The sequence below is a fragment of the Hemiscyllium ocellatum genome, chromosome 6, assembly GCF_020745735.1.
Source record: "Hemiscyllium ocellatum isolate sHemOce1 chromosome 6, sHemOce1.pat.X.cur, whole genome shotgun sequence".
Taxonomy (NCBI): Eukaryota; Metazoa; Chordata; class Chondrichthyes; order Orectolobiformes; family Hemiscylliidae; genus Hemiscyllium; species Hemiscyllium ocellatum.
In genome coordinates, this window is record NC_083406.1 from 23,865,685 (window position 1) to 23,890,265 (window position 24,581).

The 24,581-nt window shown below is 40.5% G+C and overlaps 1 protein-coding gene across 3 annotated transcripts in view; it reads right to left on the reverse strand.

The window, feature by feature from the left end:
- LOC132816388 (protocadherin-9) overlaps positions 1 to 24,581 on the reverse strand; it is a 734,589-nt gene that overhangs the window by 310,385 nt on the left and 399,623 nt on the right. The window lies entirely within an intron of this gene.

Genomic DNA, 24,581 nt, shown 5'->3' on the forward strand with positions numbered 1-24,581 from the left:
ACCTTATTGAGGTTTATAAAATCATGAGCGGCATAAGTAAGGTGAAAAGCCAAGGTCTTTTTTCCTAGGATGGGGGAACTCAAAACTAGGGGGCATATTTTTAAGGTGAGAGGGGTAAGATTTGAAAGAGACCTGAAAGGCAACTTTTTCAAACAGAGTGGTTCGTCTGTGGAATGAACTGTCAGAGGAAGTGGTAGATGCAGATCAGTTCCAACATTTAAAAGACATTTAGACACGTACATGGATAGGAAAGGTTTAGAGGGATATAGACCAAACACAGGCAAATTGGGAAAATTGGTCAGCATGGTTGAGTTGAACTGAAGGGTCTGTTTCCATGTTGTATGACTCTATGGTTCAATGCCATGATATGATGCAATGTTTAGCAAGTATCAGAACACAGCAGCACAGTGAAATGAAACTGGTACTCATCACAAGAACCATCTTTCCCTTCGTTACAAAGGGAACCGTCAGTGCCTATTTGTTTACTTTTAGTTTCATCTCATGTTTTTTTTTGTAGACATTATGTACATTCCTTTTGTGGATCAATGTCTGAATATTTTGTCTTTCTATCACCTCCTGAACCTTTTTGAACTACCTGGATTGTTCAATTACTACTTCTTGTGTCCTTCTTTCCAATCTATTTTTGCTTCCCTCTGATACTTCCCTCTGTCCCTCAGACCTCCTGACCTCAATTGCCCTGACAAGTCAAATAGCCTGTTCTGCTTCCCCACCTGATTCCCACACCACCCCCCTCCCCCAACCAAATTTCTCACCTTTTCTTAGCCAGAATGCAATTGAAACAAATGGAACCGGCCCTCCATTTTGATTAATGACGCCATAATTTTTCTCTTGGACATGCTCAGAACAGGGTCCACAAGACAATTTTTTTTAGTTTTATGAGACTCCAGGGCAATCCTGGAAGAGTTAGCCGCACTGGTGATTTATAACAAAAGATTAATTACGCAATATTATCTCCCATTGGGGAGAGCAGATAATGAATTCTTGCACCCTGCTGTCATAATGATAGAAAATCAATAGCCGTGTTTTCTGTTGCCTTGCTATTTGCAGGCCAAGAACAGGAGAGTGACGTTCCTATAATTTGATTTTCTGTGAAGTGACATTTTACAAAGCAGATTTTTTTTAAATACAATTTGGAGAAAAATCCTATTAAGTGACAAATACAGTCAGATGTTATTTTGAATGATGGCTACAGACCTCCCTCTGTTCAATCCTCCTCTATAAAACTTTCAGTTAGGTGTTCTGGGGAATCCTAACACTCAAATAATGATCACACCAACATCAATGTGAATTTATATAGCACCTTTAGGAAATCATCATAAGGCACTTCACAGGAGCATTACGGAGTACAATTTTGACAGTGAAACAGATTAGAAAATGCGGTGACTGATGATCTAAGAGCTTGGTCAAAAATGTAGGTTTTATGGAGTATCTAACAGTAAGAGAGAGATATTTAGGGAGAGAATTTCAGAACTTAATGTCTGGATAGCTGAAGGCACACATGCCATTGGTAGCCTCAAAACAATTTGGTGATATGAGAAGTAAGAATTGGAGGACCATAGAGATTTCAGAGAGTTGTAGAGCTGGATGAGATTACAGAGATGGGGAGGGACAAGGGCACAGACAACAAAGATATACGGGATGCTGAATTGGTAGTCAATGTAGACCAGCAAGCACAAATGATTGGTACTTGATGTGTGTGATATATAGGCAACAAAGCTTTGGTTGAGCTGAATTAATCAATTGGATAAATAAATCTGGCTTCTGCAATTAGTGTGCTTATGTCAGTTCATCAGCCAGTCATGTGCATTGATATTCTAGTGCTAACATTAGGCATCAGTCTTTGACACAGCTTACAGCTCCTGTTATTTGTAACCAGAGAAAGATATGCATAAATGTGATAGAAAAAAAACTGTAGGAAGCTCCAGAAGAAAGTCTTAGGCTTTCTATAATGAAAAATCCTACCCCGTATCGACAGAGAAATTGCTACATGCTGAATTGAGGCTGTTTTTTTTGGAAAATAAACCTCGATAAATTAATCTCAGCAATAAAAAAAAACATTCGAACAAATGAAAATGAAATTTGCTGTGTGCTTGTTTAAACAGCTGACTGAAGTGTTTATTATGCTTGATTGCTGCCCTTCAGCAACACTTAATACCTTTTTTCAATGAGCTGTCATCTCCAAAGCTTGCAGATGAGTGAATTCAGATCATATAAAACCTGACATCGCCAAAATCTCAATCGCAAAACAATTTTATATAGTGTCAGAACTCAGATTTAATTTGAAAACGCAACTGTGTAACACACACATGCGTGTATGTGTTGAAATCCACACAGCCTCTCGCTCGACTGCAGATGGAGCTGTTGGAGTAAATTTAACAGCATTGCACAATAAAAAATAAAACTTCATGGCAATAACAGGCAGCAACAAGACTATGTGACCTGTATTCATGTATTATTTTCTTCTATGGGAGGGGTTGAAAACAATTTTTCACATATATCAGGAAGATTTTTTTTAAAAGGTATTGCAGAGTAACATGTTAAAATTGGTTGAATAAATAAAAATGATTGCTGGGGGAATTGGAAGATATGGTTACCACTTATTAGTTGACAAGCAAGATCGTTAAATGGTCATTACATCAAGAATAATTTAATTGTTAGGATGAAGCTACTTGATAATTAGGATCCCTTTTGAAACAACGTGAATATTGCATGTAGTGTAATATACTTTATTAGCCACAAAGGGAGCAAAAAATTATTAACTTGCTCAAATAATCCTCTTAGAAGAGGCAGAGGAGATGTCAAACATTTGGCAGCAAGCAAGATGTTCTGGTCTGTTTCAAGCATTAGCGGTCAAAATGATAAATGTCAGTTCTCCACAGCTTGACATTAGGAACCCAAAAATCTACATGATCAAGTGATACTTGACACATGATTTTCAATGGTATATCACCATGGTAGTCCAGTTCAATTGTTGGTGCCATCTAAAGCCACTCAGAATTGGTGAGTCTGAATGATCTTCTATACAAAATGATCTTGTAGTAATACATTTTTCATCTGCAAGTTAAAAGGGGAATCAATACATCCGACCTCTGCTGATTGAGTAGTAAACCCTTTTCATCTGACAAGAGTGCTTTTTGTTTGAAAATTATAAATCATCAGCAAATACAAAAGCACACATTCACTTAGAAAGATTATCTACAATATTGGGCAAAACATTTATCAAAAAGAAAAACAAAAATGAAAACTGATGGACTAAGAAACAGAGATTGAAATAGACAAAGAGCAAAAGCAAATAGGATTAGAAAATGTGAATGAGTGAGTGAGTGATGAGTGTAACATGGCCAAAGAAAGGTGGAGCTAATTGCTAATCTAAGATCTGTTACTTATTAAAGTTGTCTGCATTGGTGCAAAATGCTGAGCTAGAAGGTTAAAATTCAGAAGGCAATAAATTGAAGCATCTGGTGGGGAGGACTGAACACTGACTGAGGTGCTGAAAGTTTATTTTACTATTTAATGGCTTTCGACAAGTTTGTGTCACTGGGAGGGGTCCTTAACAGTATTTAATTTTTAAAGCATCTTCCCCAGATTCCGATTTTTCCAAAGTGCTTCACAACCATTGAAGGATTTTTGAAAAAAAAACAAAAGAACTGCAGATGAGGTAAATCAGGAAAAAAAACTGAAAAAGCTCAGCATCTATGAAGAGAAATCAGAATTAGCGTTTCAGATGACCAAAACATTGACTCTGATTTCTCTGCACAGAAAGTGCCAGACCAGCTGAGCTTTTCAGCAATTTCTGTTTTTTAGCAAGTACTTTTTAAGTTCGGTCACTGCTGTAATGTGGGAAACACAGTAACCAATTTACACATAACTCTCACAATATTAACGCTATAATGACCAGACCCTGTTCTTTTTCAAAATAATAGCTTATTTTATGTCTGGCTGAGAATGCAGGCAGAGCCTTGGTTTAAAATCTCAAATGAAACATGGCCTGTCCAAAAGTACAGCACTGCACTAGCACAATGGAATGTAGTGTTAAATCAAACTTTTTGTGCTGAAGTCCTACTGTGGGATTTTTCCACATTATTCTGACATAGGTCTGCCAAGTGTGCAATGAAAGGGAAGCAATAGTGCAAGGAATGTAAAGAACTAAGGAAATAGAGGTGCGACTGAAAGGCCCAATAGATACAACAGGCTGTTTAAATCCCTTTATGAGGTGCTATGATTGCAACTTACTGTTAGTAAAAAGGCCACAGTTCACTTGATCACATTACCAGCTTTGTCAAAAAGCAAATGTGATGGATCACCAATAAATCTAAATTTTCTTGTTGTAATATTCAGTGAAGGAGCAATAATTATTACCAAAGCACAAGCAAATGTCCCTGCCTTTCCTCAAATCATACCATAATATTTTTTATGTTCACCAAAATCACCAGAACAGGACATAGTGATGGACAACTTGTTTCATACTAATTATAACACTTCTTCCAACATGTTGTGGAGCTTAAATTTACAAATATCTGATTATTTTGAATGGGCACATATTGACACTTGGGTCTATGTATTGACTATCATTTACATGAACATAATTACGTGGCTGGATAGTCTTCTTACAATCTGCAATTGCTTCTTTGCAAAAGCACACTGCACACCATTTAACTTGGCCACAATGAAAAGCTTTAGACACATTGAACTCATGAGCAAACTGTGTGCTCCACAGATACGTGTGATCACAGTGAAGAAGGGAACAGTACACGAGCCCCATCCACTATTTAATGAGATCACAGCTAATCGGAGCCTTAACTTCATCTGCCCAACTGGATTCTCTAAACCTCAACAAAAATCTGTCAACCTCAGATTTGACATTTTCAATTGACCTCCAGACTCAAGAGCTTTTTGAAGTTTTTTTTCTGTGAAGGTGCCCTTCCTGACATCACCTTGAATATCACCACAAACTGTAAGGTTATGAACAAATGGAAGTGAATCATTGATACTTTGTTGCAGCCTTATCTTAGATAGAGAACTCCTTAAGTATAGCCTTCTGACCACAGCAGGGAATTTCCACTGCAAGAGCATCAGTCTGAAATGCTAAATCTTTTTCTCTCTACCTTCACCTGTGTTCCCTAAGTGTTTCTGCCAACGTTTCCAGTTTCCAACGTTTGGTTAATAATTTTTTATCACTCGGGCATTGGCTGTCTTGAGCCTAACTCCCTAAATTTCTCCACCTCTCGACTTTTCTTTTCTCATTTAAGATCAGCCATAAAAAGCTCCCTCTTCAATAAAGTTATCGGTCGCTTTGCCTAACATCTCCTGAAGTGGCTCACTGTCAAATTCTATTTAATAATGCTTCTTTGACACACCTTGCATGTTAAAATTCCTATATTAATCTAAGCAGTTGTAGTTTTATTCTTACATGAGAAAGATATGATTTTACTGATTAATTTATTGTCACATGCACCAAGATACAGTTAAAAGTCTTGTTCTGTGTGCTATACAGGCAGTTCGTACCATACAAAGTACATCGGGGTAACAGAACAGAGTGCTGAATAAAATGTTACAGCGGCAGACAATGTGAAGTGAGAATTAACATTTGTGAGGTCTGGTCAAAAGTCTGATAATCGCAGAGAAGAAATTGTTCTTGAATCTATTCAAACTTCTATATCTTCTGCCCAACAGAAGAGGGTGGAAGAGATTATAACTGGGGTGAGAGGGGTCTTTGATTATGTTGGTTGCTTTACCAGGGCAGCAGGAAGTATAAATGGAATCAATGTAGAAGGCTGGTTTGTGTGGTGGACTGGGCTGTGTTCATGACTCTCTGTAGTTACTTGCAGAAGAGCAGTTGCCAAACCACACTGTGATGCACCCAGATCTCTCCATGCTTCCAGCTCACTGCCTTTACTCCTGATGAAGGGCTTTTGCCCGAATCGTCGATTTTGCTGCTCGTTGGATGCTGCCTGAACTGCTGTGCTCTTCCAGCACCACTCATCCAGGGTGCTTTCTGTGCTGTATCCATAAACATTAGTAAGACTCTTTAAGGCTATGCTGAATTTCCTTAGCGTCCTAAGGAAGTAGAGACTCTGTTGTGCTTTCTTGACTGCCCTATCAATTGGTGGATCAGGACAGATTGTTGGCTATCATTACTCCCAGGAACTTGGTGCTCTTGACCATCGCCACCTCAGCACCATTGATGCAGACAGGGGCATGCCCTTCCTGAAGTCAATGACCAGCTGCTTTGGTTTGCTGATGTTGATAGAGAGATTGTTGTCTTTACACCATGTTGCTAAGCACTTAATCTCTTTCCTGTGTTCTGTCTCATCCATCCTACAACACTAGTGTCATCAGCAAAATTCAGGGTGCAATGTGGCCACACGGTTGTACGGGTAGAAGGATTATAGTAGGGGACTGTGTATGCAGGGGGGCACCGGTGCTGCGAAATCTGATGGAGGAGATGTTGTTGCCTATTCTTACTGATTGAGTAAAAAGTGAGGTCTGCAGATGCTGGAGATCAGAGCTGAAAATGTGTTGCTGGTTAAAGCACAGCAGGTTAGGCAGCATCCAAGGAACAGGAAATTCGACGTTTCGGGCCAGAGCCCTTCATCAGGAATGAGGAGAGGGTGCCAGGCAGGCTAAGATAAAAGGTAGGGAGGAGGGACTTGGGGGATGGGCAATGGAGATGTGATAGGTGGAAGGAGGTCAAGGTGAGGGTGATAGGTCGGAGTGGGGTGGGGGCGGAGAGGTCAGGAAGAGGATTGCAGGTTAGGAGGGTGGTGCTGAGTTCAAGGAAATCGACTGAGACAAGGTGGGGGGAGGGGAAATGAGGAAACTGGAGAAATCTGAGTTCATCCCTTGTGGCTGGAGGGTTCCCAGGCGGAAGATGAGGTGCTCTTCCTCCAACCGTCGTGTTGTTATGTTCTGGCGATGGAGGAGTCCAAGGACCTGCATGTCTTCGGTGGAGTGGGAGGGAGAGTTAAAGTGTTGAGCCACGGGGTGGTTGGGTTGGTTGGTTCGGGCATCCCAGAGGTGTTTCCTGAAGCATTCTGCAAGTAGGCGGCCTGTCTCCCCAATATAGAGGAGGCCACATCGGGTGCAGCGGATGCAATAGATGATGTGTGTGGAGGTGCAGGTGAATTTGTGGCAGATATGGAAGGATCCCTTGGGTCCTTGGAGAGAAGTAAGGAAGGAGGTGTGGGCGCAATTTTTGCATTTCCTGCGATTGCAGGGGAAGGTGCCGGGAGTGGAGGTTGGGTTGGTGGGGGGTGTGGACCTGACGAGGGAGTCACGAAGGGAGTGGTCTTTGTGGAACGCTGATAGGGGAGGGGAGGGAAATATATCCCTGGTGGTGGGGTCCGTTTGGAGTTGGCGGAAATGACGGCGGATGATACGCTGTATACGGAGGTTGGTGGGGTCGTCAGGAAGAGGATTGCAGGTTAGGAGGGCGGTGTTGAGTTCAAGGGAATCGACTGAGACAAGGTGGGGGGAGGGGAAATGAGGAAACTGAAGAAATCTGAGTTCATTCCTTGTGGCTAGAGGGTTCCAGGCGGAAGATGAGGCGCTCTTCCTCCAACCGTCGTGTTGTTATGTTCTGGCGAGAGTGGTAGGTGAGAACCAGTGGGGTTCTGTCTTGGTGGCCGTTGGAGGGGCGGGGCTCAAGGGCGGAGGAGCAGGAAGTGGAGGAGATGCGGTGGAGGGCATCGTCGATCACGTCTGGGGGGAATCTGCTGTCCTTGCAGATTCTTACTGATTGCAATCTATGGGTCAGGAAGTCAAGGATCTAGTTACAGAGCGGGGAGCTAATTTCTACTTTAATCCAAGTACTTGTAATTTTATTTTTACATGAGGAAAGATATGATTTAACTGATTGATTTATTGTTGTCACATGTACTAAGATACAGTGAACAATGTTGTTTGGAGATGAATTTGTTTGGAATTAGGCTGCTAAAGGCAGAACAATTTAACTATGTCTTCATTTGTGCAAAACTTCATTTTCCATAAGAGACTTGGTTTTTCCAATTACCCCTTCTAGCAGTGGGCTGAGTTCTTTGGTGCCAAAGTGGGCTTTTTTGTTATGAAATGTGCTAAACGTTTGGTCTTACCATCAACTATAATGAAGCAAGCACTGACATGCTGAGGGATGTTAAAAAATTTCTCGCCATCAATTTCATTCTATTGGAATCAATTTGCTTAAGAATATTTGAAAATTTCCAATCAGTAGGCTTGATATTCAAAACAGTTGAGAAAACTGGCTTGTATCTGGAAACATTAGGCACATTCATCTAGAATATTCACTTACAGGAAAACTCTGGGGCAAGTTGACATAGGAGTGAACACATAATTTGGAAGTGCCAAAGGCTGAGGTTGAGTTTCTGCTGTCACGACCAAGGTCAGAACCCCAAAGCACCATAGTCATCTTAACTTGAATGTGTTTTTCAAAAGAGGGCAGAAACAACACAAATGATTGTGCTTGTAAACTAAATTGCAGTTTGGAGGGGGAAGAGAGAGAAAACGTGCATGCACAAGAGAGAGAAGTGGAGGAGGGGGTAGAGAAAGAGAGAGAGAGAAACATGTTAATAAATCTTCAGACTGAATTATAAACTCTTATGACCACGATAATGAGGTTGTGATGATCCCCACCAACAAGCAAGAAATCTCCTGGACATTATGTCCAAACTTGCCAATACATTTATGCTCTTCCCTTTGAAGAATACACAGGGGCATGGATTTTAAAGACAGCTTTAAGTCTGCTGGAGTGCCTTGCTGGGACTGAATGTTCTTGCATGTGCCAGCTTATACTTGGGTGGGCTGTGGAGATCACAGCTGAAGAATCATTCCCCCAGCTACCCTTGTGCTGCAGGTAAAGAGCATCTATCACTCCAAGTGCTAGAAGGCAGCTACCAAGCTAGCTGCGCAACAAAACATTGACCCTGTCTCACTCCAAGTGTTACAAATGAATCATAGAATAACACAGCCCAGGTCAGACCCTTTGGTCCAACTCCAACAGCCCACGGATGTGCAGGTCAAATGGATTGGCCATGCTAAATTGCCCAAAGTATGCAGGGATGTGCATTCCAGGTGGATTAGCCATGAGAAATTCAGGGTTACAGGGATAGAGTAGGGGGTGGGTTTGGGCAGGATGATCTTCGGAGAATTGGTGTGGACTCAATGTCCTGCTTCCTCACTATAGGGAATTCTATGATTCTAATTCATCCATGCTGACCAGATATGCTAAACAGATCTAGTCTTGATTTGGAGATGCCGGTGTTGGACTGGGGTGTACAAAGTTAAAAATCACACAACACCAGGTTATAGTCCAACAGGTTTAATTGGAAGCACACTAGCTTTCGGAGCGACGCTCCTTCATCTCGTCTCATTTGCCAGCATTTGTCCCATATCTCTCTAAGTTCTCCCAAATCATATACCCATCTAGATGCCTTTTAAATGTTGCAATTGCACTTACCCCCACCACTTGTTGTGGGATACATGCACCACCCTCTGCATGAAAAAGTTGCCCCTCAAGATTTCATATCTTTTCCCTCTCGCCTTAATCCTAAAGCCTCTAGTTTTAGACTTCCCTAAATGGAGGTAAATACCTTGGCTATTCACCTTATCCATACATCCCATGATTTTTTAAACCTCTATACGGTCACCCCTCAGCCTCCGATGCTCCAGGGAAAATAGCCCCAGCCTATTCAGCCTGTCCTTGTATATCAAACCCTTCAATCCCAACAACATCCTCATAAATCTTTTCTGAACCCTTTCAAGTTTAATAATATCTTTCAAGTTTAGCAATATCCCTCCTATGGTCAGATTTTCCTTTTTTATTTTAAAAGGAGAGATTGAAATCAACTGAAAAAGCTATTGGCTGTTGAGAGCCAGACAGATTGGCCAGGGAGCCATTTTACACCAATTGCATACATAATGTTGCTAAAAAACACTTTTCTCTCTCACCCACCCAACTGTATCATATCTCTTCTCGTTCTGGAATGGGCTAGGTATGCTGCTTTGGTTGCAGTGTGGAAATGGTGGTCAAAAGTGTGTCGGTTAGATTATTCCACGAGTTTCTGCCCCAATTTATTCACACAATCATCCATATAATCTCATTTATTGAAGACAGTTTTTAAAAATTGCATTAGACTATTGAATACATGTAGTTCAATTGGTGCACAACAGCCAGCTTCTTTGATATGTAAAAAATGCCAATTTTTTTCTGTGTATAATGATAGCATTCTTCAACCAGTGTAATTGGCTGAATCTTGTGCAGTTGCTGGGGAGTTGGGAACATGGTGCATTTTTGTAGGTGCTGCCTGATCCAGGGCGAATAGAGTCTTGAAGTGGTATAAATATCATGTAGAAACCAGGACAGGAATTAGTTCTGGACATAGCTAATATTTGAAGTTCCCTTTCTTTTGTGCAGGTTTGTCTGTTTCTGGCTGAGTTACACTGATACAATGAGTGGAAACAAACAGACACTCTTTGATGTAACATCCAAGGCACACTTCTTCCTCCAGCAAATATACTGTTGTTGCTGGACACAAGTACCTTAAATAATGCAGCAACACACCAAGAGAAAAGGCAAACAGGGTAAAATCTAGGCGTATTGACTTTTGTAGTGCTAAAAGGACACAGTTAATTTATAGCGATGGGCTGATTTGCATCTGCATCTGATACAAAATCTTAGCTTGTTTTTAAATGAGGAGCAAATAAAGTGGTCTGCTCAGTGGACTGCTGAATAAAACATCATTGTATGCAGCTGAGGAGGAGGTTGTGCACTTGATCTTTGCCAGTACTGTCAGCGCCAGTCAGTACGATCACAGATTTGTGTTCTACACATCAGCGATACCAAATATCATCAGTCAAACATGCTTCCTTTCCAGAATTGCAATTTTATTCTTAAAAAGCTCATTGGCTGACCTCTTATAAAATCCCAAAGCTTTTGATCAAAACATGAATGAAACTGAAGACCAAATGGTAGCGAAAGCATTAATTGTGGATTGAGAAGGCAAAACAGCACGGAATTACCTAATGTACCTTATTCTGCAACTCACTGCCATTATTTAAAGGGAATGCAATCACCATGACAAAAAGGCCGATTCTCTCACCTCAACAGACTTGACTAAATCGATTGCATGGAGTTCTCCTCCATCTTTTCGTATCACTCAGGGAAAGAAATGATTACATACGATTTCTTGTTCTTCAACATGGATATAAAATGACAGGTTTCAGTTCAAGGCTTTCAGAAACACAGTCTAAAATGGCCATTTCTACCCCCCAGAACAAAGGAATATTTTGCCATCATTAGGGAAGATGTTAATCTTTCAGGACATGCCTTTTAAAAGAAACAGTTGAAATCACCATTGCAGTACAGCATTGTTCACCCTCCACAGAGGAAGTGACCTCAGATTGGGAAATCTTATCAAGACAAACACATCTTTTGTGCATTCAGTATTATATTTAAAGCACAACGTAGGCAATTTGAGTATTGCTCGATAGCGCAGAACTCATTGCTGTTGATCCCATGCTGTGTGAGTGGTTGAAAAATACTGAAAGGTGGATAGACTAATAGCACAGAGGGTGCAAATGGATTCTTGCATCTGTTCCACAGTGCTTAGGCGTAGAACCAATCTACCTGTCACAAAAATTCTTTGCACACGAGAATAAACACTTCAATGAAAGCACTTCTCTGCTTTGGGAACAGACTTGGCATTGTCAAGGCATGAGTCAGAATCACCGATATATTAATCATCAGCAGTTCCCCACTACCAACCACTCCTGATCCCTCCCCAAAACAAATATTCATTTGCTATGGAGTTCATTATCAACACCACAGCTCACTGTTGAAATAAAAAATGTAGTAATTATTCCCTTATTTTACACAGATGTAATGTGCTGCTCTATTAAATACAAAACATCTTCACAGTATGTGACATTAATCAGGGAATATTTAGACAGACGGGTGCAGGCAACAGACTTAAGAAATTCATATGGAATTGTTTGAATGTATCATGGGTTTTCTGGCACCATGTTAGACAACCCCAAAAAGTAGTAGTGTTATGGACATGACTGAATTGACACATCTTCTGAATCCTTGTCAGCTTTAATTCAAATGTCAATATCCAGTTGACCATGATGCCTATTAATGTGTTATACTATCTGAAAGTGGTAAATTCCTGATCGAAGCCTTCATAGTTGACAAGTTTACTACCATCAATATATAATATATTATTCTGCCAGTATGACAAAACTGTCATACAAGTCATTTACTGGAATGATCCATTATCATCTGAAAACATTACCACTATGAAGTTTTCAACAAAAACAAACAAAAGTTGAAATTTTATCTGTTTGTTGAGTGATGGATTACATTTCACTTTCTGGTGCAGTTTAGCCCAAGAACCTCAACACCATCAAATAAAATGTAGCTTGCTTGATCAGCACCCCATCCACCACTTTAAACAGGGGTACAAAGGCAGCAGGTGCATAGGAACACGCCCCACTGGATGACATGCACCTTCTTATTTGAGAATGAATTGCAATTCCTTCATTGCTGATCAGTTTCGATTTCACAACACTGGGAGAATCTTCCCTAGATGGACCAGAGTGGTTCAAGAAAGCAAGTCACCACCACCTTCCTCTCAAGGGCAATTAGGGATGGGTAATAAATGCTGGCCTTGTCAGCAGTGTCCACAAACCATGAATGAACACAATGTAAATAAAAATAATGTTTAATTTTAAGAATAGCTACAGACACAGGACAAATTTTAGTTTTTGCATGTTAGCTGGCAAATAAATAAGGAGCTCTGGTTCATGACCATATGTTCTGGTTCTAAAAGTGCTATTTTTTTCATCCACATCTTAATTATGTAGCAGTAAGAGACATAAGGCAAAGTGTTCATTTTATTAATTGTACTTGTATAGCATCTTAAACAGCATGCATCATCAGATAAGTTTTGTTATGAAGCCATATGAGGAAATATTCGGGCAGTAGGCCAAAATACGTTGGTTAAATTAGTAGGTTATGAAGACTGTCATAAAGGAGAAGTGAAATGAAAGGTAGAGAAACAAGTAGGTTGTTATTATCTTCACAGAGAAAAGTTATCAAATCTGCACAGTGCAATGGTTATCAATTAGACAATAAAATGCCATTTTGAAAATTTAGTACTAGTTTTCTTTGCTGTTCACAATCTACAGACATAACGTGGATTAGCACTGCCCACTGCTGACACTGCCTAAATATCGGTGCATAAAATGTATGCACACAACAGCACTAATGCAGGATCCTGTACTATAACTCGTGAATGACATGAACCAGACATTATAGTTTCAATAATTGAAGGGAAAATAAAATTTTCCTCTGAGGCAAAATGAGTGAGGATCACAGGACAAGAAAGATTACTTTACTAGTGCATTTTTAAAACAGTTCTCAAGACACAGTTTTGCTCAAAATTAATGATGTTTTTCTTACATGCATGAAAGCAGGTTTGTAATTCACAACAATGTTCTATTTATTAGAGGAAAGCATTTGGCTTCAAAGCACATTTAGGGGAATGAATCACATGAAACAGTTTTTAAGTGATAACTAACTAGTTTTCCATCTGAAACACTAATTTATTTATACAATCAGCAGCAAAAAAGAACTGACATTGGTATGATATACAGCATTTTAGTATATAATGCATATTATTCATTTCATTTTACAGACTTGAAAATATAAATGACACCTATGCAATGTTAGCTGTTGCTGAATATTTTGCGCCAAATATTCTAAATGTATAGCATTATGTCTGCATATCATTCTCACACTGTTACACTTTATTAAAAATAAATGGCAATATGTTTTCACTAGACTACGCAAAATTGTATTCAGAACGATATAGTTCCACAGATTTTTTAGCATGTCTCCAGCAATGTTGGCTGGACTCATACATTAGTAATCTTGTCTCTCCAATCATAAGTTCAGTGATTCAAACTTCACACTGGAGTATTAGGTATACATGTTAGGTTGACATACTAGTACAGTACTGATGGAGACTGTCTTGATGGAGATCCTGATTCTCAAAACAGAAGTAAACTCAGGTGATGTAGATAATTCCACAGCATTATTTTGAAATAAATAACTTGGGTGTTTGCCCCAGTGAATTAGCCAACATTGTCCCATGAGTGAACATCACCATAACAGATATTCTGGGCAACTGCGGATTGCCATTTGTGGGATCTCATTGTGCAAACTTTGAAGCTTGCATTTCTTACATACCAGCAGTGATCACACTTCATGAGATAAAGCTCTTTAGAAATGACCTACTGACTCCAGCTCCCCCCACCCCCCCATCTTTCAACTCATTCAAATAAGTGTCAGATGGTCAAGAAATGGCTGGCAGTGAGGTGGAGCCACACTCCCCCAACCCCGTCCCAGTCATCACAGGGACGTATGGCAGGGAGTAAATGTCACTGATAGCAGTCATGGTTACAAGATAAAAACTCCCCTGGTACTAATCCTGGCACATTAAATTCAAAAGAGGAGAAAGTGAGGTCTGCAGATGCTGGAGATCAGAGCTGAAAATGTGTTGCTGGAAAAGCGCAGCAGGTCAAGCAGCATCCAAGGAACAGGAAATTCGATGTTTCGGGCATAAGCCCTTCAAACATCGAATTTCCTGTTCCTTGGATGCTGCCTGACCTGCTGCGCTTTTCCAGCAACACATTTTCAGCTCAACATAAAATTCAAAGATGTGCTGTTTGTTATGGATCGTGGTTGGGTGGTGGTGGTTTATTGGGGGGAGCGGGGCGGGGGGGAAGGGGGGTGGTGAGAAATGGTAGCAGGGCTTCCCATTCCCGATGTGGCAAGAATAATAACAAGAAAAGTGGGAAAAACATAGCAAGATGAAGCAAGTGAGGAAAATACAGCAAGGGGCAGCACAGTTGCTCAGTAGTTAGCACTGCTGCCTCACAGTGCCAGGGACTCAGACTCGATTCCACCCTTGGGCAACTGCCTGTGTAGAGTTTGCACATTCCCCTATGTCAGCATGAATTTCCTTTGGGTGCTATGGTGTCATCCCACAGTCCAAAGAAATGTAGGATGGATGGATTAGTCATGGGAAATGCAGGATTACAGGGGTGGGTCTCGGAGTGGAGTTGTTCAGAGGGTCAGTGTGGACTTGACGGGCTGAATTGCCTCTAGCCACACTGTAGGATTCGATGAAAAAACCTTTCTCAACATTGAGAATAAATTCCCCAATTTTCCTCTCAAATTTTAATGGGGAATTTAGAATCTTGCCATTTAGTGACATTACTGCCCTGCATTTGAGTCTCACAAACACCCCCACTTAATTTATTTATTCACCAGCTCACATTCCCCTCTGTTCCACGGAGAAACTTGATGGTGCAGATAAATCAGAGTGAGGATTAGACACCTGCATCTCACCGAAAGCATTTCCTAGTGATCATACAATTGCTTTGAAGGTGTTTGTATAGGGCAGAAGTACACATGCAGCCATGTATTGTATGGCTTGTAGCCTACTTTAATAGTGTTTACCATTTATCTCTGTTTACTTCACATTACTTTCTCAGCATACACTGATTGTCTTATGTACTGACTCACAGGCTGTCAGTCTCTGTCGGGCTTGCACAGGTTTTTCATGACTTGGGAGAAGTACCTGGCTTTGGAAGACAGAGAGTTTTAGACAGTCATTCCAACAGTCAAATAGTGGTGGACATGTTGCTGTGCAGCATCATGTTATTTAAATGTCCTGCAGCATACACCAGCAGGTTACATAGCAAACAATAAGATCTATAAGATCAGTTACAGAGTCATAAAGTCAGAGAGAAGTACAGCACAGAAACAGACCCTGCAGTCTAACTCGTCCATACTGACCAGATATCCCAACCTATTAGAGTCCCATTTGCCAGCACTTGGTCCATATCCCTCTAAGCCTTTCCTATTCATATACCCATCCAGATGCCTTTTAAATGTTGTAATTGCACCAGCTCCACCACTTCCTCTGGCAGCTCATTCCAAACATGCACCACCCTCTGCGTCCCTTAGATCCCTGTTAAATTTTTCCCCTCTCACCCTAAACCTATGTCCTCTAGCTCTGGACTCCCCAACCCCAGGGAAAAGACCTTGTCTATTTATCCTATCATGATTTTATAAACCTCTATAAGGTCACTCCTCAGCCTCTGATGCTCCAGGGGAAACATCCCCAACCTATTCAACCTCTCCCTATAGCTCAAATTCTCCAACCCTGGCAACATCCTTCTAAATCTCTTCTGAACCCTTTCAAGTTTCACAACATCCTTCCGATAGGAAAAAGAGACCAGAATTACACACAATATTCCAAAAGTGGCCTAACCAATGTTTTGTACAGCTGCAACATGACCTCCCAACTCCTACACTCAATGCTCTGTCCAATAAAGGAAAGCATACCAAAAATCAATAAAGATCAATAAGAAATAGGAGCAGGAGTAGGCCGTCGGGCCCTTCAAGCCCGTTCTGCCATTCAATATGATCATGGCTGATCTTTTCATGGCCTCAGCTCCACTTACCCACCCTCTCACCATAACCTTTAATTAATTTACTGTTCAAAAAATTATCTATCTTAGCTTTAAAAACCTTCAATGAGGAAGCTTCAACTACTTCGCCGGGCATGTAATTCTACAGATAACCACACGACATAGGTTTCAAAAACATCCAGGGTAGAGCAGTCTTTCTTTGGATGATAGGGGATATTGCCAATCAAGGAATAACAACAGTCAATGGGCTCATCCTCCTTCAATCAAGTGATTTGGCCACAGTCAATCAGGCAATTGGTTCTACTGGAGTGCAGAATCCGTGTCTATGCAGTTCATGATTAGGCTATAGTCAAAATTAAGCTGCCCAAAGGTTACAGGTCAGTCAGTCAAGTGCTGTACATATATCAGTCTGAAGCATGGGACAATATTTACTTCAATAGCACAAAGAAATTGCAGTGATAATCACAAGCCCGGGAGGTGGTGAGCAGTCCTCGGTGAATGAGTAGGAAGTTGGGCAGAAAGGGTTATTAGTTTGGGAAGTCAAGCGGACCCCCCATGATGCATGCAGTACTGGGAGCTGAAGTCCATGAGCCATCAAGTGTGATGCATATGCAGTAGCAGAGTTAAAGTGAAAGCTAGCCTTGAGCAGGGAGATAATGATAGTAGTTATCTTCTCAGAACTCAGAAGATCACCTACCTTCCATCTACATTGCTGGGCATCAGCTAGGACATAGTATTGACCCAGTCTGTCCTTTGAGGTGCAGGCTGGGTGTGTCTAGTGAGGTGGCCTCCTGTGGCAATCTCCTTTCCGTCTGCTCACCCACACTTCCAGGTCCCTGCCCACAAGGCAGAGGAAGCTTTCCAATTATCTGCACCATCTCTTCAGTAACAAAGGTTATGCACCAAAATCTGAAGGGCAGTAACTGGTTTCCTGTGCCTGAAATAATGTGCTGCTGGCTGAGACATCAGAGGGTCCCAACAATGACAAGCACTTTTGTCTTCCTAGCCTCTCGATTCCTGAAGAAAGTAGTCCAAGACCATGGAAGCATAATGAATGAGATGAAGAGTGAAAGATTCCATGAGAATGTTGACTCAATCCATAGCAGATGGAGTGCCATGAATCTCATATTTTAACTGCAAATGGGAAAATTCTAACCAAAGAGAAACATGCAGATATGACTGTTGTGATGAAGTTGTATTCCTGACTCAAGGTCATCACAACCTATTTAATGTTCACACTAGCCCAAAATGCGGCCATAATATCCTGCCCCATGTCTTTATTTCTGGCTGCATTGATTGATGTCTCCACAAAATTAGAATACCACCATGTCAGATTATCATAAAAGTACAAGATTGATTCAAATTGATCAATTTGATCAGATAATCCATTTCGGTTTGTTGGGATCTTGTGGCACACAAATTAGCTTCAGCATTCCTACATCCTAAAGTATTTCATTGGCGGTGAACTATTTTGGGACATCTTTAGGCCATGAAATGTACCATATAAACATCAGATCCTTTTTGTCTTCTTTCTAAGTCATGCCTTCTCCTTTTTTTTATTCACTCATGGGGAGTGGCTGTCACAGGCTGGCCAGCATTTGTTGTCCATCCCTGGTTGCCCTTGAAAAGGTGGTGGTGAGCTGCCTTCTTGAATTGCTGCAGTCCACACACTGTAGGTAAACCCAGAATGCTCTTACAGAGGGAATTCTAGAATTTTGACCCAGCTACAGTGAAGGAATGATGACATATTTCTGAGTCAAGATGATGAGTCGCTTGGAAGAGAACTTGCAGATGGTGGCATTCTCATGTATTTCCTGCCCTTTTCCTTCCAAATGGACATGGTCATGGGTTTGGGAGGTGCTGTCTAAGGATCTATGGTGATATATGGGCCATGAGTTGCAGATAGTATTGGAGCATGATTCTGCTGCTCACAGCACTTCATGGATGCCCAGTTTTGAGTTGTGGGATCTGTCTGAATTTTATTCCACTTAGCAACATGATAGTGCCACACAACACAATGGAGGAGATTCTCAACCTAAAGATGTACTTCATTTTTTGTCAACCTTTCAAGCTGTCGGTGTTGTGCAATGTATCTTGCCTCTCCTAGTTTCTTATCCTCTTCCCTGAACCTCTTTTCATTCCTGATGGAGAGGTATCGAGATGAACTCCCCTTATCGGGTTTTCTAATCTATGGTGAATGTGTACAAGGACTGAGCACAGATCATGTTGCCCACAAGAAGAAATTGGCCTTTTGCTTGCAGATAAATGCAAACACATTTTGAAATTAATCACTCACTACATGGACAGTCCCAGATTAAACTGGGCATTCACAACTCCACAGTCCAACTTATTAATGCTCCAACACCTTCTATCCTATCAGTTTTCATTAGAGGTTGGAATGCCTAAGGATTGGAGTGCTCTAAACAGAATAAATGCTTTACAAAAGAACTGACTGACTTCCTGACTTAAAAAGAACAGCATGACTGATACTGAAAGAATAGTAGCAGATACCTAGACAAAGATATTCAAACAAAAAAAAATCTGCTTATCAATCTTGTCTGTACACTCTATAGGCACAGCATGAATCTACATGAGCTCATTTCTCTCACTCTCAAAACGTAAATTATAACACAAGCTGCTATTAATTACATGACTCCAGTTCTACTCACTAGTGGTATGGAGGTTGTTACATCTCTGCAGGAGCTCAGCTTAGATGAGCTCAGATGTTCAACATTAACGAAGATTCCCCACACGTCTAGCCATTTATTGAGAAGCTAGCCTTTTTTTTTTGCTGTGCGACCTGCTGCTTTTATCCCTGTGAAAACTGCTGACTTCTACTTCTGAGTTCATATTAAAAATGAAATCTATGTTTTTGTGTTGCAAAGGCAAAAATAAAATAAGCAAAATGCCAAACTGTTTTTGTGTGATTGGGCTTAGTCTCAACCATTAATTTTTTTTCTCCCCATCTAATTAAACAATTTTATGATAGGAACATTTGTGGCAGAACTTAACTGAAGTATTTACAGTGATTAAAGAACTTATTAGTAAAGACAGGAACAAACCATTTCTCCAGAAGAAGAGATGACATCGAGATCCAAGTTGCTCAAAAATCACTTTTTCACAAAAAGTGCTGGCAGGCACATGGATCTCTTCTCTAGAAAGGTCTACAATGTGTAACTTTTAACCTTATTTTGTATGTTTTACACTGCACCATAATTACTGCAATCTTTAACTTTTGATGTTGCTCAATCTTTCGATCTTGTTCTTAAGATTCTGTACCCAGGTACTTGTACCTAAGATGGTGACACCATACCCCTTTCACTGTATTCCTGTGCTTTTGAATTTGAGTACCCATGACAATAAAATCAAAATCAAATCAAAAAACAAAGAAGCTGCTGAGGCTGGGAGTGAAGTGAAAATAGAGTGAAAGACTTTTCTTCGGCTAGGATACCAAGGGTTCTGAAACTTGGGCAGAATCAGTTTAGGGACTGAACAGCCATGATTTGATGATGTAGCAGACCTGAGGCCTCTTCCTTTCCTATATGTGCAAAGCAATGGAAAACATGGAAATCAGAACTTCAGAAATAAACACAAAAAATTCTGAGACTCTGTGAGTTTGTTTTCACACATTTACAAGTTTTTAGTAATGGTCTGTCTGATGCTCTCATCCCCAAAGAAGGAAGTTCTCCATGCTTTGTCAATGCAGTCAGTGTTGCATGGCTACAGTGTCTTACACAATGTGTTTGATAGACATGGCCTTTGGTGAGATGAAAGCATCTATCGTCTGTATTCAACTCACTACATTAGCTTTTCCATGTTCTGTCCAAGCTGCCGGAAACATAGCCAATGCTGATCACTGCTAGTTGCTCATGTAACATAGATTTCTTTAAATCTTATTCAAGTAACTTGCCAGTCAAGGAGGCCTCAGTCTTTCATCTCATCATAAAGCTGCAAGTTATTAAAAAAAATTTTGGCATAGAGAAAGAGAGGAATGAATCTGACAGTTCAAATTTTAATCAGCAGTTGCCAATCCTCACAGTTTCTTTCTTTTTAAAAAGACTATCTTTAAAAAAAGAACACAGCTTTTGTTTATGTAATGAAAGCATGCCTGCAACAAGTAGAATATGGCTGGAAAACTTTACAATTAACTGAGGAATTTTTGGAAAAAACTCTTCTACAATTATGCATGTTAGCAATTTTTTTAAAAATAGACTAAGTCAGATGCTGATTGCTCATTTCTAGAACTTACATTCAAATTGGATTCAAATCACTTGTCTTCCAGCTACGACACTCTTTTGTAAAATGAGTTTAATCAAATTCAAACCAGCTATTAGTCGGCACAGAACGTCTTTAAATTCTGCACTGAATTGACAATTACACTCTGAAAAGGGGCTTAAAATGACCCACTATATCTCTGTCTCAGTCAGTACAAACCCTTCCTGTGAATTATAAAGGTCAAGTGTTCAAATATCACTCCAATCTGGAGTACAACAATCCAGGCTGACACCAACAGTGCATCACAAAGGGAGTGCTGCACTGTCAGTGAAACTAGCTATTGGCTAAATAGTTAATTGCCTGCCATCTCATGGTCCTACTTCAAAGAAAGACACATTTTCATCAATATTTATTCATCAATCAGCATCACTGAAACAGGCCATCTGCTCTTCGTCATGTTGCTGACTGTGGGACTTAGTTGTGCACAAATTGTATCATATATTGCAACTGGGACTGCACTTTAAAAGTACTTCATTGGTCATAGAGTATTTAGGGATGTTCTGTGTCATGAAATGCAAACCTTTCTTTCATTTATCAGTTGTCATTTCTGCCTCAGATTTTATAGTTCTGCCACAATGCAGTTAGCAGGAATATTTCGAAGACTAGGTTTGAGCATTACAAACTTGCAGCAACACTAAATTTACTGGTGGGTTTGAAAAGTTCAACATTTTATCAATACTATTACATTAAATATCCAATACCCAACCTGAAGTGTGAGATAATGTCAGCAGTAACACTGCTCTTCTTCCTAAGCATCAATTTGTGTCTGCATTTTTGTTTAATAAGGCTTAATCCAAACAGCTATGGCAATGAGATTGGTGCTTTAATTAAGGACACATAAACACAGTGGCCAGTATTATATAGAATCTGTGACTATTTCTAAACTGTCTTGCTAAATTTCAATAACACTTGCTGATCCTAAATATCAAAAGCAATTGAGATTTGCATCAATTAAAATCAAAGTGAAAGAACCATAATTGCAAGCATGTACTTGGAATATCCACTATTTTAAGGGGAATTGCAAATTAAAGGGGAGTATCACTTGACTAAATGAAATAGAGTCTGTTTGAAGCATACACTTCCCATAATTCTGGTTTCCACTTGGAAACTACATAATGGCACAAAGGTGAATTCCCATTCATTCTCAGCTCACTGAATTGGCATGTTATAATGCGTGCTATCAGCAGAAAATACTGGATGTTATCTCATCAGACTATGATTTGGGGATGCAATCTAGTTACTTCTAAGTAAATTTACTCCCAGAAATTATAATAGATAGAGATCTATGAGATAGTAAAAGAGCAGTTTCCATTTAAACCTCTAACATATTAAAATATCACAAAGCTTTTCACAGAAGCAGTTTGAGACAAGAATGTAACACACAGCAACATAAGGAGATAAGCTCTAAGTAATAGATTCTACAGAGTATCTTCAGAAGAAGAGAAAGTAACAAGAGAGAGATGTTGAGAGGAATTTCATAGCTTAGGACCTGGGTCAAATGGCAAAGTGCAAGAGGTTAGAATTGAAGAAATGCAGAAGTTTTGGATGATTGTAAGGTTAGAGGCTTTGTAGATAACGTAGATGTGTACATACTAATAAATGTTGGTGGTCTATTCTTTAAAAGAACACATGGCACACTTTCAAGCGGAAACACTAACTCACTGACCCAAATAAACTCAATGCTCACTGTTGAAGGCTGCTAACAGAGCTTACTTGTGCATCTGGCTGAAGCAGCATCTCCTTCAGTCAGCAATTCTCCAACAATAAGGCCTGCACCATGCTGTTTAAACATTACTGATCCATTACAGCAAGGGAAAACCGCTTGACAATGAAGATCCTGCTGGGAGCATCTGCCAATGCAGAGTGAGGTTTTTAGACGCTTGACACCTTCTATTCTTTACTTACTAAAGAACCTGCTAAAAGTTGGAGAGAATCCGCTTGCTCCACACTAACCATCCTGTCTCATCACCCCTTGAGAATACTTACATCTACAAGGAGTGGATTTCCGAGTCTGATGGGGGCAGGGCCAGATGCAGGCAATCCCAATTTCTTCCAGGTGCACTGGGGGGGCTGTCCCAGTTTACCTGCCAGGCTATGTTTGAGAAAGCTAGTTGGGAGGCCAGCACAGATGTCTGCCTGCAGCAGTAAACACCTAATAAACATGATTAACAAGCCCTTTATGGCATTATGGCCCCTCACCTATGCAGATGAACCCCTGAACTGACCAAAACAAAGCCACTGAGAGGAGGAGGTTTCTGAGCAGCTTACTGAACGGGAGCAGGAGAGGTAAAGGTAGCAGTTAGAAAGATGGGATAGGGATTTGTGCACTGCTGCAATGTTTTCTTTTTAAACTGCATCAACCCCCACCTCTGCATTCATCATATAGCAATGTCCACAAGCTTCACCCACATGCTGTCCTATGGAGGAGCATTCCCTCCACAAGTACTGGAGGTTGTCATCACTTTCTTTTCTTACATTACTAAGAAATGTTTGGAGAATGCAACACGATGGAAGCCCCTACTTCCTCTCTCTTTTCTTCCACTGGTGGAAGGATCATCAATGTGGCACTTCTGATTTAAGGTATTTGCCAAAAGATGCAATGGAGACACAAGGAGAATATTTTTTCATGTGGCGCATGGTTGATATTTGGATCTCAAACATGAAGTTCCCCCATACCATTTGATACCAGTGGTGACATGATGAGGATTTTAAGTGAATAGTAATTGTCATCCCTCATCTGATTAAATATCCACCAATTTCAAACTCACCTCAGGGTAGCGTATTAAATTTCACTCATTGTGATCACTCTCTTATGATACAAGGCTCTGAGTAGGTTCACTGGAGACTGACATGGAGAATAGCATAGCATTGCAGAATTCAGGATAAGCTGGTCAACCCAATCACTCTACATTGGTCTTCATTCTCCACAAGCAATGGATCGCTTTTACCTTCAACCAGAGGTTCAGCCAATTCATACAGAGTTAATTCACTGTTCACTTCAGATGCTTGCTTTGGTGATATATCAACCACCTACAAACAGAATGTATACCTCCCCTTCCCTCTCCCAATCTCTCCAGGTCCTACTTTCTGTCTTAAAGTACTTGAAGTTGATAATTTGCACTTCTCTGAAGTAATGGTTCCTTGGGAAGGATCAAAAATTATCCCAATCCTGTTCTCTATGTGTTGCAATTTTTCAAAGGTTGTCTTGTTTATATCTGGTATTATGGCATACCTATTGTCAACTCTACTCATCTCAGGGTAAAACCACTTTTAAAGATCTATGCAGAAAGAACACATACAATAATTCATAAACAACTTTCTCAAAAAAAATGTTGGTCGAAACAACAAAGCATTTATAATAGAAGGAACAAACTTTTATTTATAAATCTTCTTATATAGCATCATAACATATCATAAGGGTTTTCAGCAAATTGTCTTTTTTGATTCATAGTCATTACTATAATCTAAAGAAACATGAAAATACAGACCACCAACAGCATGATATTACTTTTCTATTCCCAATTCCTTCGTCTCCGCCGCATCTGCTCCCAGGAGGACCAATTCCAACACCGCACAGCCCAGATGGCCTCCTTCTTCAAGGACCGCAGATTCCCCCCAGACGTGACCGACGATGCCCTCCACCGCATCTCCTCCACTTCCCACTCCTCCGCCCTTGAGCCCCGCTCCTCCAACCGCCACCAAGACAGAACCCCACTGGTTCTCACCTACCACCCCATCAACCTCCGCATACAACGTATCATCCGCCGCCATTTCCGCCACCTCCAAAC